The following is a 12,083-nucleotide window of genomic DNA, read 5'->3' as shown; positions in this document are numbered from 1 at the left end:
GAGAGCCCGAAGCGGGACTCGATCCCAGGACCCTGAGATCATGACCTGAGCCAAAAGCAGAGGCTCAACCCACCAAGCCACCCAGGCGCCCTGCTAAGCACTGTTCCAAGAGGTGTTTTGTTTTGTTTTGTTTTGTTTTAATGGGCTCCATGCCCAGCATAGCCCAATGCAGGGCTTGAACTACCCACACTGAGATCAAGAGTCAGACACTAAACCAATTGAGCCACCCAGATGGCCCCATAAGAGTTTTAAAAGAATTAACTTATTTAATCCTCACAACTGTTTGAGATACTGTTATTATTCCTTTTATTATTATATTATATTATATTATTATATTTTATTATTTATTATTACAGGTGGGAAAAGTGAGGTACAGAGAGGTTATATGAATGGTAAAGGCAGGATTCAAGCCAAGGTGGTCCGATATCTTCTACATGAAAGAGTAGACCTCACTACATAGAGAATCAATATGGGAAAGGAAAAGAGATCATCTGACTCACTCTCTCTTGTCCATCTGGGGAGCATTCATAAGTTCTACAATGAGATAGGAGAAAAAAAATACTCTTTAGAATATATTTTACCTCCCAATGCAATGCCTTTAAAACTTTCATGTGAATACAAATGAGTCAAAGATCTTGTTAAAATGCAGATTTGGACTTGAGATCTAGAGTAGAGTCCAAGATTCTGAATTTCTAACAAGCTCCCAGGTAATACCGATGCTACTAGTCCAGAATACACACTTTGAGTAGCAAGGCCATAGGGTGCATAAATATTTTTTTAATGCGTAAACTCAGGCTCACCTCTTGTTAAATAGATTTTGTAAGAAGCATTTCACTCCAGAGGCCTGTGAGGCTGCTCCTATCTAATTGTTCATAGGATTTAGAAATGCTCTCCAGATGGGCAGAAGGAGAGTCAGATGGTTCCTGAAGCTGTGTGTTGACAATTGGAATCTTTTTTATGCTTGTAATTTAGTATCACTGATATGTTTAGGATGGAGGTATTCCAAAGTATGTTTCTTACCTCACTGATGATAATAGTTGCTAATATTTCCTTAGTTGGTACCTAACCTACTTAATGTTTCAGATTTTATGTAAAATAATATAAACATATTAACCAAATGGGTAGTAAAGAACAGTGATTTAATTTAATTTCACTGTAGACACAAGTAAATTTTATTTTCCCTGTTATAAGGAAAATAAATAATAACAATAACAATATTTTATAACATTATTTTTAAAAAACACTGAAGTTTGGATTTAAAAAGTAGGACTACAGCATGTAGACTAAATACCATTTATTGCCTACATAGCACTAGAAAGCTCACGCGGCAAAGTAATATCCTTTTTAAATTTAAAAGTTAGTGAACATCAAAGGTATTTTTGTAATCTGATGTTTTATTAAAAAAAAAAAAAAGAGGGGTGCCTGGTGGCTCAGTTGGTTAAGCATCTGACTCTTGATTTCCACTCAGGTCATGATCTCAGGGTCATGTGACTGAGCCCCTAGCTGGGCTCTGTGCTGCGTGTGGAGCCTGCTTAAGATTCTCTCTTCCCCACCACCCTTCCAACCCCTACCCCGGCTTGTGCACTCTCTCTCTCTAAAAAAGAAAAAAAAAAAAAAAGTGAACAGGTTTCACACCAGCATATATAATATGATGTCAATAATACACACACAAGGGGCGCCTGGGTGGCTCGGGGGGTTGAGCCGCTGCCTTCGGCTCAGGTCGTGATCTCAGGGTCCTGGGATCGAGTCCCACGTCGGGCTCTCTGCTCGGGGGGGAGCCTGCTTCCTTCTCTCTCTCTGCCTGCGTCTCTGACTACTTGTGATCTCTGTCAAATAAATAAATAAAATCTTTAAAAAAAAATAATACACACACAAGAAAGGGACAAGGATACTGAGATTATCAATAGTTATATATGGACAGAAAGTTTACGGATTATGGATTTCTATAATGTAATTTGTAGAAACTTTTTTCTACAAGGAACATATAATCAAGGAAAAATATTACATTTAATTTTAAAGAAAATAATGTGATCTAAAATCTTTTTGATTTTAGTAAGTGAAGAAAAATATGTATATTTTGGCCAGTAAGACCGACTTAGTTAACATAGCAAATCAGTACTAGAGGTTTTTTTCCCCAACAATAACTCATTGGTCATCAAACTAAAGGTTTTTAAATTGTTCTTAACAAACTCATAGCACCTCAAAATTATTTTCAAATTCCACAGTTAATTCTGTGCTGCCATATTTTGCTTTTATTATGAAGCTGAAAATTCTCCAACACCTTAAAATTCCCTCAGGAGGGAGGGAATGTAAACACAAACCATTAGCTGATTAACTTCTTTACTCTCCAATAGAGAGGTGTGAACATGAGATAGAAAACACTTATGTCCTAACATAAGTTAGGACAACTGGGTAGCTCAATCAGTTAAGCGTCTGTCTTCAGCTCAGGTCAGGATCTCAGGGTTCTGGGATCAAGCCCTGTGTTGGTCTCCCTGCTCAGCCAGCATTCTGCTTCTCTCTCTGCGTGCCACACCCCCTGTTTTGTGCTCTCTCAGTCTCTCTCAAATAAATGAACAAATAGAATTTTTAAATAAAAAGAGAGAAAATACTTATGATCAATTTTCTTACTTGTGAGAGTAAGGATTTTGAAGTCAATATAAAATAAATACTTGTTACATACTTATGGAAATAAGCATTGGCCCTTTCTCTGTGGGTGCTAAACATTTATTTTTTTAAATTAGAACATTTAGTCCACTTATTTAATGTAATTACTGAATATTTGTGGGGGCGATGTTTGGGGTGTTTTTGGAGTTTACACTCTTTTTTCCCCCAAATCTTTATTTAAATTCTAGTTAGTTAACATATAATGTAATATTGGTTTCAGGAGTAGAATTTATGTGATTCATCACTTGCATAGAACACCCAATGTTTGTCATAACAAGTGCCATCCATAATACCCAAATGGGTCCTAAACATTTAAAATTGATTAAATGAAGATTCCACTTTGTTCCAACTTTTTTTTTTTTTTTTTAGAACTGGGAAGAGCCTACATTGATTTGAAAAGGTGGTCATGGGTTCTTGATCTCTTTTCAATATTTGAATATTCCTAGTAAAAACTGCTTAGGTCAAAGTCCATTTGTAGAGACAGAATTCACTCTAGCTAGATTAAGTGGAACAAGACATATTACAGGGTACTTAATGGTTCATGGAATTGTTGGGAGGGCTGAAATAATAGACTTCAGTATCATCCTGGGTCATCTCCTAAGGTACCTCACAAGAACCGGGTTGTCAAGGCAGCTGCTGCCCCTGACACAATCAGGGACCTGCCTGTTGAATTGGGCAGCCTGATCCATGCTTCTGTAGTACAGCAGACACCATCCAGTGGGTACCAGAACACCTTGCCTCACTCCCTACTTATCTCCATTACAATTCAAGTCTCCCGGAAAGTGCATCTGCATGGCAGAATCCAACTCACATCCAAATCCTCAGATGCAAGGAACTCTTAGAAATGTAGTTCATAACTCTGAGCCTCTTCAGGGCAGGAAGATATACCAAAACGATGTCAGAATGGATGGTGAGTTAGCCAACTGGGTTCCATTACAGAATTCATACAGTCACCTGCGATTGGGTTATATGTAGTAATGAGACATCAAAAGTATTTGCTTTTGGCTGTAATTGCATCATTTCTGTCTCCTTCATTTTAGATTTCTTTCCTTTGATCCGTTAGGCATTCATTTCAACTTCACTTTCTTTATTTCTAAATTCTTGGGGATCCTTTATTATAATTCTCATGAACCAACAATTATTATTTCTCAGTCAAAGCAGTTTGTTTGATAGGCAAAATCTTTCAAAACATGGAATCTATGTGGAGGAAGGAATATACATAATAAAAGTTTTCCTTGATCTAAATTAAGGAACCATTGGTATAAACACATCCAATAAAATAAATAAATGACCCAACTGATGGTAAATAGTTTTCTCCCATTGCTTTATTTTTTATTTTTTTTAAAGATTTTATTTATTTATCAGAGAGAGAGGGGGGGAGAGAGCGAGCACAGGCAGACAGAATGGCAGGCAGAGGCAGAGGGAGAAGCAGGATCCGAGCAAGGAGCCCGATGCGGGACTCGATCCCAGGACACTGGGATCATGACCTGAGCCGAAGGCAGCTGCTCAACCAACTGAGCCACCCAGGCGTCCCCTCCCATTGTTTTAAATAAGCCAGGAAATGGCCCATTAGTTCCTTGTGAACATGAAATTTCTTTTTGTTTTTTTAAGAGAGAGAAAGAGTTGTGGGAGAGGGGCAAAGGAAAAGGGAGAGAACCTTAAGCAGGCTCCACACTGAAGCAGAGCCCAGTGTAGGGCTCACTGTAGGGCTCAGTCTCACGATCTGGAGATCATGAGCTGACCCTAAATCAAGAATAAGTTGCTTAATCTACTGAGCCATCCAGGCACCCCATGAACCTGAAACTTCTTAAGATTCAAGTTCATCATGTTAATTGAGAAAGTTGAGTTCCACCTCTTCCGCCTGCCTCAAGGTGGAAGATTTTAGTGAAAAGGACAAAATTACAAGGGATACATACAAGCAAGCAACATGGTCATGCAATGCTTTTCCAAGAAAGTTAAAATTAGTTCAACTTGTAAATATATAAAAACTAAATCACAATTCAGTGCACCTCTCTTTTTGAAAACTTCATTTGTTTCTAGAAATTTGAAAGTCAAGTTCTAGTCCAAAATTATCATGGGTACCTAGGGCCTACATTCATAACTCTCAAATTTCATAAATGTTTGGGTAAGAAGCTTAGTATCTTGTCACTCCATAGTCTCCATGGTCTCTCATGATGTCATGCCTGATTCATCTGGGACATTTAGAACTATAACTGAAGCTTCAGGAGTAAGGTTCTTCCAGAAGGAAACTCTCTGCAGCCCTCTTCACAATCAAAGCCAAGTGAATCTTCTCTGTGGGCTGGGCCACTTAGTATTTGCTCACCAGAGGTTCTACAGACATCTCTATAGACAAAAGAGCAGAAATCAAACACAGACAGACTTCTCCGGGTCTTGATCCTGAAACTGACTTCCAATTTCATGCTTCTTTTATCTCCTGGATTCCAAGACGTAGAACACTGCTCAGGCGCCTTGGCTGTTGAAAAAGTTATTCTAATTCCTTCAGCACCTCCACTCATGGACAGCTCTCTAAAGACTGTTCTGGGAGGTATGACACTTTTCCAGTGGACAAAAGTTCTTAGAACTGTGTAAGACAAGTAAGGCTATGTAACATTGTACTGTATCTTTCTCCCACCCCTTCTTCAAGTGGGACATGTGCCTACCAGGGACACTGTTCAGTAATGTCTGTACTCACGTGTAGGGGAACTTGGCAAAGCTATGGATTCCACTTAATATGAGCTTTTCTGAGAGCAGAGGGGCACATAGTAATAACAGCAGCATTTATTAATCACCTGCTACCTGCTATGTACCAGGAACTGTCCTAAGAGTTTTACACAAGTAAACTTATTTACGTAACTACTCTTTCAGAGAGCCACATACAATATTGTCATTGAAATAATATCACCATTGTATAGTATAGGAATCTGAAGGAAGTATAACTTAATAATTTTATATGTAAAGTACCTAGAACTATGCCAAGCACACAGTAGGATCAGCAAGGTTAGTTATTTTTATCACACAATTAACAAGCGGCAGGGCTGAGATTCAAACAAAAGCACTCCGCGTGTTTAACTACTTACCTTCTACTGTCCTATCTATGTAAACAGAGCACCAAGAATAGTCTTAAGCCCCACAGATACTCCATAGATATCTGGAAGTAGATTTTATAATCCAAAGATCTGATCATACATAGCGCTCCTTTGTTTTATAATCTTTGCTATCTCACTATCACTTTCAGAAAGAGGCTGACTCCCTCCGCATGACATTGGAGGCCTCTCACCATCTCATCTCACTCAGCTACTCCCCAAATACCCGGTGCTCGAGCCCACTGTTCCCTTCACCATGGCAGCTCTCCCAGCTTGTTCAAATCTCTCCCTCTCCCTTTCTGTTCATGCTATTCCTTTTGAAATGCTCTTTTCCAACTTTCCTACCCAATGTCACCCCACCAATAAAACTTTCTCTGAAACCCCTCCTCCAGTCACAATCCTATCCTGCTGAAATGCTGATTCCTTTCTATTCTCCCACAGGAGGTTTCTCATGCCTCCCTTATAGCACTAGCTACACTGTGTTAAAGTCTCATAGTTTATAGGTCAACCTCACCTAGTGGGTTGGGTGCTCTTTGAGGGAGGACCACAAGCAATAAATGTTTGAAGAGTATGCATAAAACAGTTATTATTATATACTGGACACTATGTCCTTTATATTTAATCAGGTGTGACTTGCAAATATTAATTTGATTGGTCCTATAGCTAGGGAGTTTCTTTTTCTCCATTATATCTTTTTCTCCATTATATCTCAGGGCCCAGAGACAACAATTCAAGTCAAAGTATTTATATGTAAAGTGCAGGAAGCACTGGTAAAGGATCAGGAAGTGAGAAAGGGAAAGAAAGGAAGCAATAAAGAGTATGTTATCAAGCTACCTATCATTGTGGGCAACTGGAGCTTGGTGCTGCTAGGAATGTGGGGAAATGGTGTAATATACACCTCAAAGTTGTCCATTTTAGAAGGAAGGGTTATGTTGAATATTTGTACATCATGTCCTATCAGTCCTCATTTGAGGGAGCTCAGCTATTTTAATTCTCCATTCTTTGCTTTTAACCTGCCTCTTTGTATCTGGGCAGAGCCCTCAAAGAGGTGGAGATACCAGCAGCTTGAAAGTAGGTTAAGGGCATGCTGAAGTGGCAGAAGGAGGAATCTGGGCAAGACACTGGCAAACTGACAGCATGTATAACAATGCCACTCTAAAATTCCCCAGGGTTGTGCAGGGGGAGCACGAGATAGAATTTTAGAAGGTTTAAAGTCATTCTCACTTGATAGTAAAGTTTCTTAACTCCTAGAACAGAACACAAATTCCCTGTTTATGAAGCTAGAGAACATAGGTGTTTAGAAGCCTGAAAGTCATATGAGACTGAACCAGTGGATAGACTCTAATATAAATTGGAACGGGTAATATGTTTGCATTATAGATGAGGCTATAGCTTCAAGGAATATGTGAATATCCAATATAAATCAAGAAATTTTTAAAAAAGGTTTTAGTTAAAGAACACGAATTGCAATGGAGAGCACAGCGTTTACTCATAGATATAAGCCAAATAAATATAAAGACATTTAAAGATCAAGTTAGTAAAGGAGTTAGCAGATAGGATCTGGGAGAGTTCACTCCAAAGGAAAAAAATATTAAGAACTTGAATAGCCATCTGACACAACTGTGCTTGTGGCTTAAATATCTCTTCTGGGTTTTGATAGGGGAGTTTTATGGAGAACAAACTAATATAGGAGCAAAATATAAATGGCTGGAATCTGTAATATAGCTTAGGGAGAATAGTAGTGTTATTCTATTTCTTTCATGTTCCCCAGCAGTATTCTTACAGGTATTTTACTAAGCAAAATGAAAGTTTTAATAACAACTTCTTGCATGGAGCTGTCTGATTTACTCCATTCAGAGCATACCGTGTCTGTGCAGGCCATACAGTGTAGGCAGGTAGAGAGGGTAAAAACTGAGTTGATTGAGAAACTCAGTACATAAAAGGCAGCCAAATTAAAAAACAAAAAGGAAAAAAAAAAAAAAAACCAAAAAGGATTCTAGCCCCCACACAGAAAATGTGTGAAATAAATATCTCATAATAAAGAATGTTGCAGCAAGAGAGAGTAGTCTCCATGAAAATATGAAAATGCGAACCAGAACAACTAGGGTTGGTAGTATCCTTTTATCTAACTTTGTCCAGGGGAACAAACAGTGACCCTGAGGAAAGCAAATATGTTTACTAAAGGCAGTACCCTACTCTGAGTCAGAAATGACTCGTTTAGCTTTCTGATATATCTGGCCATACTATCAACCTTCCTTTGTTCTGACTCTGTGCTCACAAAGCAACCAACTGATTTGTATCCACACAGGCTTGAAGATATCTTGAAACCAGGAAGAGCTTCCTGGAGGACAGATGTGAACGTTTTGTTGTGAAGAACAGCTCCCAGCATAAAATGATAATTTGGTAAGCATTGTGGTTAGTCTAAGATCACTTGAGTCAGCTAGCTTTTTTGGTAGGCTGGGAAAGTGAAATTCCTGGGTCACAAAGCTAAGAACCAGACTTGGAAGGCTGGTGATTTCACCAAGGTAGGGCTGATCTTAGGAGATCTTGCCTCACAAATTGGAAAGCCGGCCGATCAGCTCCTACCCCAGATGACCTCTGTACCTTCAAACTGGACAATATTACCCACATTAGCAGTAAGTGTGGAAAAGCATATACAAAAGAAAACTTTCTGAAAAGACAGAGGCAAAGGGGGCCAGTATAGTATGAAGAGCCCACACTTTGGAGAGAGGATACCAGGATACTCTGTACCTCTACCTTCACTGTAGAATGATAATAGTTACAGTATCTGCTCCTGCCAGAGCACCAGAATTTATACGGACAAATAAACATTGTCTTTCAAGGTCATCCTAAGAATCTATATATTCTTTCCACACAAAAAAGTTACTATTCAAAATATTTTTTGGTGGGGGAGCACATGGGTGGTTCAGTTGGTTAAGAATCTGACTTTTGATTTCCAGTCTAGTCTTGATCTCAGGGTTTTGAGTTCCAGCCCCGCAACAGGCTTCACATTAGGCATGGAGACTACTTAAAAACAAAAACAAACAAAAACAAAAACAAAAAGAATTTTTGGAACTTTTCTTTGGAAATTTCCCTCAGAATCATTTTTCAGGCCACAAAACAAAATCTGTCTCACTTTCCAGGATTCTGCCTCAGTTTGCAGCAATAAATAACCTTTCCCTGTCTAGTCACCCACTTTGGCCATTTTACTATGCTATAAATGACAACTCTGTACAGTTTATAACTGCAAAATGAATCTTCCCAACTCATTGCTCCTTTTCCACTGCCCATGAACATGGCTAGATTCTCTGAACTTCATTGCACCTATCTCTAGCTCTATTATTTCTACACTGCCACAAACCCTAGAAAGACTAGCTTGCATTTCTGCTTCTTTGTTCCTCCTTAACTACTATCTGCAACCTAACTTTCAATACTTCTACTAGATTCTTTTGTCAAAGTTCACCAATGGCCTTCTAAGAACTAAACCCAACAGCTGCTTCTCACACTTCATTTTGCATCTCTAGAGCATTTGATCCAATGACCAGCCCCACCTTTCTTGGTTTCTCTATCATTTCCTCTGATTCTCCTCCTGTTTCTCTGATTATACTTTAATTTGTTCTGATTCCTTTTCCCTGAATGCATGCTTTCTCAGAGTTCTGTTTTGGGTTCTCTTCTCACTCTATACTCTTTTCCTGGGAATGTTCAGTCATTCCATGGCTTAACATAGTTGCCTCTTGAATCAATCTCTATAGCCCTAATTCCCCTGGGTTTGAGAGTCTACAGCTTGCAGGACATCTAAATGTAGCTGTCCTTAGATATTTCAAATGCCATGTGTCAAAACTTAAACCTATTGTCTCATCTCTCTACCCAGACCTTGGCCAGGATTATTGGCTAGAACATCTACATGTGGCCTCTCTATGTGATGACTCTTCTTCACAGCTTGGTGACTTGGTTCCAAGAGAGAATGTCCAAAGAGGACCAGGTGGAAGCTGTATGCCTTTTATGACCTAGGTTCAAAAGTCAGATAATGTCACCTCTGGTATTCACAGGCCCACCGAATTTCTAAGGGAAGGGAACACAGGGCCTACCTATGGATGGGAGAAACTTTACCATCACATTCTAAGAAGAGCACTGAGTATGAGCGGTCTTGTCACAGCCATCTCAAAAAATGCAATTTGCCATATTACCTTTCTTCTCCCCTATAGTGCTATATAGCTCTCAGAGATATTTACTTGGCAGGGTTTTGAGGAGTTACTCACATAAAATACATTTGTGTGGCTCAGGCCATCTTCATCTCTCATCTGAATATTGTTCTGTATGCTTTTGCTTTTTCATTTCTAAGCCACCCTTCTTAACATTCTCAACCCAAAGTTCTTCCTAAAATTAAATCATCATCATAATTATAGCTAACTTTTATTGAACACTTAGTGAATGCCAGACACTATGTTCAACCCCATATAAGCATTAACTCATATAAATTTTAGAGCAAAGCTAAAAGCTAGGTCTTATCATTACTTCATTCCACAAATAAGGAAAATAAGACCTTGAAAGTTAAAATAACTTGCCTAAAGGTTCTACACCTAAATCATGAGGAGCTAGGGTTGGTACCAGAAAATCTAACTTCAGGGCATAAAATCTTAGCACCTATACTGGCTTCCCCAATTCCAAATATGTAATTTCTTGGGGCACCTGCCTCACTCATTTGGTGGAATGTGAGACTCTTGGTCTCTGATTTGTGAGTTCAAACCCCACACTGGGTGTAGAGATTACTTAAAAATTAAAAAAAAAATCTTTTGAAAAGTCTCCTCTAGATCCATATTCCTTTCATTAACATTTTTTTATGTTGGTCTTTCCCCTCCCAGCCTTGTCATTCACCTTAGCTCTTTTTAATCTCTTTACCTTACAATCTGGTCATGCTTGACTTTTTCCTATTCCTCAGATATTCAGCTGAATGCCCTTTGATTTTGCTCATCCTTATACCTCTTCCCAAAAAACTATTATCCTATTTTTATGGCTTTTCAAGACGATAATAAGCCTCACCCCTACTATAAAGACTTCATTCATCCCCCAATGTTAACACTCTGCCTTGCACAAAGCAGGTGCTCAGTGGAAGTTGTTAGGCTGAAAAGAATTATATACGAGCCTCTACATAGGAAAAAAATTTTTGCAAATAATCTAAAAAATATACACACACACACACACACACACACACACACACACACACACATTTATTTATTTATTTCTTGGACTTTTACTATCAGAAACTAGAGAATAGCAATACTTGGCACCAGAGCTGGGATCTGGGTCTGATTCTTCTGTGGAAGGGCTCAACATCCTCTCCATTGGATCATTCAGATGTTGTGAACATTTCATAGAAGCAAATAAACATAAATACAGTAAGTTAGATGTTTCGATAAATTATAATGTTTTATATCATATAAAGTACAAGGGAATAAAGGGAATGATTATTTTTGCTTTAGTGGGATCGCTTCAGGAGAGCAAAATAAAATAAATTTCAGCAGAGGAAGAAGCAGGAGAGACAGTAGAATAGTGGGAATGTGCACAGGATGTCCAGGTAAATGACAGTGAGAAATACGGGGAAGGATTGATGTAGGCAAGTCTAGAAAATGAGTTCAGGAAAATTTTAAAGCATTTTTTTTAACTGTGTTAAGATGTACAGACTTCATTCAGAGGGCAATGAGAAGCCATCAAGAATTTCAAGTGGATAGATGTCATGGTAAGATCTGCATTTTAGAGAGATTACTCTAATGTAGTGTGGGAGGTTGAATGGGAGAAGAATGAGCCAGGAGATAGGAACTGCTACGATGATTCAGGTAGTGGGTGTGGAAAAGAGATGGATGTGAGAGACAATCTAACAGAACCTAAAATTCTGCCTTATTAACTGCAGAGATTATGGTGACAAATGCAAGAGAAAAGGAATAGCATGCAGGAGTGCATGCATATTGACCCATCCAGGTACTTGGTTTGTTACTTACTCTTTAAGCATAACACCTTGAGAAACTGCAGGTTATGAATTTTATCTAAATTGCTCATGTTTTACGATTACTCATTATTTTAGAGTAGTTCAGAATTTGTAATGATGGTAATTGGTGGGTAAAATTTAACTTGGCCCCATCTTAGAAAAGAAAGGAAGGAAGGAAGGGAAGGAGATACATTTGCTAAGTAGAATAGTTCTATAAATCAGACTATAAGAAAAATTTCTTCTGAAAACAGCAGTTTTGAGCCTTTAAAAACCCACATAAATACAAATATGACACCGTTCACCGTTCACAAGGAGCCACAATGCTATGATCCACCTGTGTTTCTCATCCAAAT

Source organism: Mustela lutreola, chromosome 1, assembly GCF_030435805.1.
Source record: "Mustela lutreola isolate mMusLut2 chromosome 1, mMusLut2.pri, whole genome shotgun sequence".
NCBI lineage: Eukaryota > Metazoa > Chordata > Mammalia > Carnivora > Mustelidae > Mustela > Mustela lutreola.
This window is presented reverse-complemented; position numbering follows the sequence as displayed.